The following is a 6,903-nucleotide window of genomic DNA, read 5'->3' as shown; positions in this document are numbered from 1 at the left end:
TTATTATGCTAAAATTGGAAAAATAGACTAAATAGATCAACATTATATTGTTCAATTTGAGAGATTAAATTCGATGAACTACGCGAGACTCACAATTTCAAGGTGTAATACAACTTGGTTGATAAGCTCCATGGGTATTGGCATTTAAATGTCGAGGTTTTGAACCCCCAGATTCCTCATTTCACCTTATTTATAGTGTAAAAGTCTAGTCACTAAGCTACTTGAAAAAAAAAACGTTTTGGTTGTCTTCTTTCTTTAGAACATTACTTCTTTCGGAAGTCTAATACTCCATTCATTAATTTTAAAGTATTGTTTTTTAATATTGTTTCTATTTATTCATCATTTTCAAAAATCAATGAGACAAAATACTCGTTGATAATTAGTTTTGCTTCAGTCATTGTATTATGGAATGATGAGATTCAATTGGAGTATCGATGGGACCACGAGATACATTGTCGAGATTGTCCCATTGATTGTTGGGTTTTTGACAATCGGTCTATAGGGTGGTAACAGCGCGATCACCGAGCGAAAGTCTTGTAGAGGCAATGAGGATGTTCTGGCCAGTGGCGTATCCAGAACCCTGAGTCAGGGGGTGCAAATTTTAACTTTATTAATTATTATTAATATTAAAATTATAATTTTAATATATATATATATATATATATATATATAATGAGAGTGATGAAATTAATATTAATTGGTGTCTCTGTGACAATTATTTTTTGCAAATGACTCGGTTATTTTGAGACGGAATGAGTATTATTTATCTGCAAGTAAATAACAAACGGATTTGATTTGGTGTTGCAGATGAGTAATTGAAGTCAAAACCTTAGAAAATGAGCTCAATGCCCATGCGTTTTGGCTTTTATGGGAAATAAAAGTCTACTATCAAAGAGAATAATAGCATTAAAAGCCAGTTTATGAGCAAATTAATAGCATTAAAATTTCAAAGACAAACGTTACCAGTTATATGAGACGCGTGAGTGTGGTGCAGTCTTGGCCTCTTGGATGAGGAGGTACAAAACAAAAATTCCAGGGTGTGCAAATAACATAAAAGTAAGATTATTGGTGCAAATAGGAAAAATTCAGGGTGTGCAGGTGCACACCCTCATCTATACCTGGACCCGCCCCTGGTTCCGGCTGCAATTGAAAACGAACGATGTGGTTGGAGCACCGTCGCATTGTCGGTATTTTTCTAATTTGAAGAGAAGGCAGTGGTAACATTCCTCATATCATTCTATGGGAGACGGCCGAACGGAGGCGTGTGTTAACCATGTGATCTCTTTGAAAAGGAATGTAAAGGTTTGTCCTACGTCATGTCCCGTGACTCCCTTCATGAAGAGCCCTTTAGACCATATTAGTGGTTGAGCGTCGGTCAATACCAGAATAAAAACGGATCATTCTATGCAAAGTAAAACAATACTTTTTCTTTTTTTGTTTTACTATATTGGCATGTGAAAATAATTACAAAGAAATATAGTTGTAATTAAAAAGAAATTGGGAAATACTTTTTTTGTTTGTTCATACTAATGGACTAGTAGTTGAAAGTATTTGGAATTGGGAGACTTGGGATACCCACCTAGCCGCAAAAAAGGGTAGATCTCCAATTACACTCTACAAGGTAAGGTAGATCTGCTGCCACTGCTACATTTTACAACAACATTTGGCCATATCATAGTACAAAGTCATCAAACCATTGACGTAGAAAGAATGGAGCGCCGACCTTAATTTCTTGTAACAGAGGTCCATATTTTCTGATGGGTCCATTCTGCTAGAATTAAATTCTCTAGCCATAATAGCACGCTATTGAACATTGTGAAATTATTATAAAATCAGAAGAATCACTTAAGTCAGATTAATAAAATATCATAAGATGCTTCTATTTACGTTTGGCCAATTGTAAATGTAAACTACTCGAACAATGCAAAACGGCCAACTCTATTAATTGCTGCATGCAATTTTATATTGATCGCAGATCTAAACGACTTGACTTAATTGATTAAGCTGAGCATAAGCAGATCTCAAATAGAAGAGTTTCCTAGATAGTTGACTGTTACTCAAAGCAAGCCATTATTAATATCATAACATACTTGAATTAAGTATAGATTAAAAAAAAATGTGGTTTTCATAGTGTATTGTCTTTTTGGTTTTTCATAGGTTATCTCGATTAAGATAACCATATTTGAGACGAGTCGAACAATAAATGTAAATACATTTTGCAGTTGAGATTCAAATTACCTTACTCACCATGTTTTGAGACTCTAGTACTTACTAGATATGACACCTTTGTTGATTCACTAAGGGTGTGTTTGGTTCTCGAGAGAAGTTGTAAAGAGAGAAATATGTGAGAGAGAGTATGAGAAGAGAGAAAGATGTGAGAAATGTGATAGATTTGAGGTATTGTTTGCTATATGAGAGATAGAAGAGAAATAGAGAAGAGAGAAATGTAATAACATTTTGAATTGACAAATAAGCCCCTTCACAAAAATATATCTAATCTTAATTATACTTCAACTCAAAAAAATATCTTTTTGTCAAATTTAAATTTGCTTTTTTGTAAATCTATTATTTTTTATAAAAGTAAATATATTGTCATCGTTCTTTAATAAAAATTGGGAATCTCTTGTCGGAAAAAAAACTAACATAGCACCACCAAAAAAAAAACTAAATAGCTAATATAGTAAAAAAATATTAAAACGTGAGAAGCCCTTGTGATTGTACAGCAAAATAAACTATGAAAGCATGGACAATATTGTAATTATAGCAACTAGTCAGTCAGCCTTTCTCTCCTTTTTCTTCGCATTGCAGAGAAGAAAGTAAAAAGTTGGAATTTGATCTCTTCAATTTCTCTCTCTGCAATTTCTCTCCTGAACCAAACAAAAGAAAGTCACTATCTCTTCTCAACTTCTCTCTCCCCTATTTCTCTCTTCTCTATTTCTCTGCAAACAAACAAAGGCTAAGTGTTATTCTATTAGCAATTTTATGGACCAAACTTGTTGTCTTAAAAAATGGTTGTTCATATAACATACCTCTAAAAGTATACCGAGTCATTCAACGGCGAAGCTAGAGTAATTTTTATGAGGGGGCCAAATGCAAATAATTTTTTAGGCAAAGAAAAATTAACTTTTTTTAAACTTTATATATTAAGTTTAAGGGTTAAGTATGCTCAATCTCTATAAAATTAGGTTCTATGGAGTCAAATATATATAGTTGCATATTTGTTAAATAGACTGACGATTTCTTTTTCAATTAATGTAAACAAATAAGCTATTTGTGCAATTTTTATTGCTAAAAATACATTCTCTATAGTTGTTGTAGAGTTCAAAATGTCGAAATAGAACATATAAGTTTATTAATCAAGTAATTGTTTGTTAATCTTTCTATTTGTGCTAATTTTTTTGCAAATAAATTTCTTTGAGGTAGCTAAAAATATATTATTGGGGTAGCTAACTATATTAATACACTTATTCATTCACTAAAAGAAAAATAATTGAGGTAGCCAAAGCTAACCCATCATTACACAGGCATTCGCCCCTGGAGTCAGTCCTATACACCTATTAACTATATTTACACTTTAAAATCAAGAAAAGAAATTATATTAAGAAACAAAAAAAACACTCAAAGTACCTCTTATATATAAAAACAAATGGAAAGAAGTATTATAATTTCTAGAAAATGTATAGAAATAAAGCTTAGTGTCAATTGTAAAAAAAAAAAAAAAAAAAAAAAAGAACTTGGCGCCAAATTTATTACTAAGGAAAATTAATTTAAATGAAGTTTGTGTTTACGATTGAAGTTGATTCATCCACAACATTATAGGTTCAACTTTGTTATTAATGTGAGAACATATTGATGGATGATCCATTATCTACGTAATTGTTCTTTAAACTTTGAGACATACGCCGACTCTAATGAGTCTCGAAACTCAACTCACCAACAATTTCTAAACCAAAAAATGAAGTCCGCGTTTACAACGCTAATGTCACATTGTCACCTACTCGCCGCACCACAACAAACAAGACGCAAATATACAGTACTCACTACATACACAAACAAAAACCACATTCTGTTGAGAGTACGAAAACAGCGACACTCCACCATTCCGCTCTATTCCTTCGCGACGCGTCAAAATGTTTGTTCACCGACACAGATTGCATTCCCAATTGTGGGACCCACATTTTATCTCATATATCTCATCTATCCACTGCTTCCCTTTTTCCTCTGACTTTGCTTCAGCTCCTCTATCTTCATTCATGCATGCAAATCAATATCGCCTGTATTTAAGTGAAACCAATGACCATGCTACGTTTATTTGTAACATAAATAAACATGCATTATTTTTACGTGAAAATTTTAGGGTGAGAGTGGTATAAACATAATATTATCGTATTAAGGTACACAATTCTTGATCTACTATGTGTTATGTAAAATATGCTATAATTTTTTATCTATGAATATTGACCATCTTTTTAAAATTGCATTAAGGGACGAATAATATTTTTTGACCTGTGGGGGTCAAAGACTATATATATACTATAAATTTTAAGTTTAATTTATATAAACCGACATTTTAATTTTTTTACACATTCATCCTATCAAATCACACCATTTAGATATTTATGAAGATATTTAAGGAACTAACCTAATAAGGTAGCTCTATAATGTGATGCCGTTTAAGTATGTGTAAAAATATTGTACACCATCATGCATAAAAATTATTCTCATAAATTTTTATATAAAAATGCATCCATGCATATAAAAGAATGACATCAATATATTGAGCAGAAAACTGTTGATTAAAATGTGTGTGTGTATATATATATGAGGGCTGTTAACTTGCACCCACCTAAAAACACTAGGTGCAAGTTAACAAGCTGCACCTACTTGTACTTTACTAAAACACCCTTTTGTCTCTATTAAACTTTATTTTAATTAAAAGGACATTTTTGTAAATAGCATAAATAATATTTGTTTATAATAAAAAAACATGGGTGTTTTGGTAAATAACTAGTAGTGCAGCTTGTTAACTTGCACCTTAATGTTTTTAGGTGGGTGCAAGTTAACAGCCCCCTATATATATATAGGGTTATGATAGAAGACACCTTTTGTGAAGGTGTCTTTTATCAAGTTACTCTATGAGCATTTGTTAAAAGACACCAACTACTTTTTATGAAGGTGTCTTTTATCAAAGTTATAACTAAAAAAGTGAAAATCACACCTTGAGGTGTGACTTGATAAAAGACACCACACTACTTTTTATGAAGGTGTCTTGTAACATAACCCATATATATATATATATATATATATATATATATATATATATATATATATATATATATATATATATATATACCTAAAGAACTTAAAAACACTTTAACGTCTCTAAATTATAATTTTACTCTACATATCTAAATTATAAAATTGTTGTATGATTATTTATACGCACTACTACAAATATCAACATTTGTAATCAAGTTAGTGTCTAGTGGTAGGCATGAGTCCCCCAATACAACTATAATAAAATAGTTTTTCCTTTTTCTTCTACTATTAAACAATAAATTAAGTTAGTGGAAGCATGAGCCCCCAATGCACTACAAGTGCATCTGTCATTTCATAGACCTAAGTCATGTGTTAGCTTATATAGGAAAGAAATTAGGGACTTTGAGTGAGAACCCTAAGTGGACTTAATTCATGATGTGATCTTCATTATATTGTCTTGATTTCATTCATGAACTTGTTTGGGTGTGCCTCTAGGGTTTCCATAACATAGTTTTTAGTTGGTTGCTTGCTTAGTGGTGGTTACTGACACGTTCACATGTTGGCAGACCGGTTCAAGAGAGTTGTCACTAAAGCAAGGTTTTTAGGTCTCAAATTTGTAGGCTTTGTACTAAGCTCCAAATCATTTCAGTTTTAAATATGTTTACGTAAGTTGAATGAGAGTCATGATTCATATTGCAAGTTCCACGACAAGACTAGTTAAATTAAGAGTCGTAGTTCATGTTGCAAGTTCGACCTCAAAACTAACTTTTTTATTGATTATCCTTAACTTAAATCCTTTTTCTCTTCAAATTTTTATTAATTTGATGCTAGTTGTTGGAAAAACATAGTGTGTGATTAAAGTTTGCAAACGTAAAAATGTAATTTAGATTTGTGTTAGAAATCTATATTATTTTACAATTTTAAATCCCAACAATTTTTAAATAATGTCTAAATTAAATATAATTTTCAACAAATATTAGTATTAAAATATATATATATATATATATATATATATATATATATTTTAAAAAGTTATCGAAGTAATGGTGTTAAGTATAGTTGAAGAAGTCAGATTCTCACAATATGAAGAATTAAAATTAGGAGAGATACTCACATTTATGCATGATTCACCTCGAATAAAATTACTTTCAATGGAGAAAACCTATGAAAACAATTCTTAATTTTTATGTTAGTCTCTTTCAACACACTTACAAGACCTCAATTTAAAACTTGTTTTAGACCCACAAATATATTGGGTTGGCTCGACCCTATCATAAACACTTACGGTCAAAATTTAAACTTGGTTTACCATGTTGTGAGAGTGCAGTCTCTTCGGCTATAAACAAACCTCATTGGTTTTATTAATGGACTTATATCCAAATGAATTACGGCCTTTGAAATTGTAGTGTTCGATAATTTAGTTTCTAAATTTACAAAATGAAGCCTTAAAATTAAATAAGATTACTCAAATTATTTAATGAGATTAGACAAAATTTGTAAGAGTTAATCATATAATTTATTTGAAAAAACTTATTATATATTATATCGAGTGCTTATGATTTAACTTTCTTTATAATTTTTGTTAGGGGTCGTTTTTCTTTTTCTTTTTTCTATTTTTGGAGAACTTTGCCAGAGTAAGTTAAT

This window comes from Medicago sativa, chromosome 5 (assembly GCF_051527215.1).
Source record: "Medicago sativa cultivar Bolivia chromosome 5, Bolivia_mono, whole genome shotgun sequence".
Taxonomy (NCBI): Eukaryota; Viridiplantae; Streptophyta; class Magnoliopsida; order Fabales; family Fabaceae; genus Medicago; species Medicago sativa.
This window is presented reverse-complemented; position numbering follows the sequence as displayed.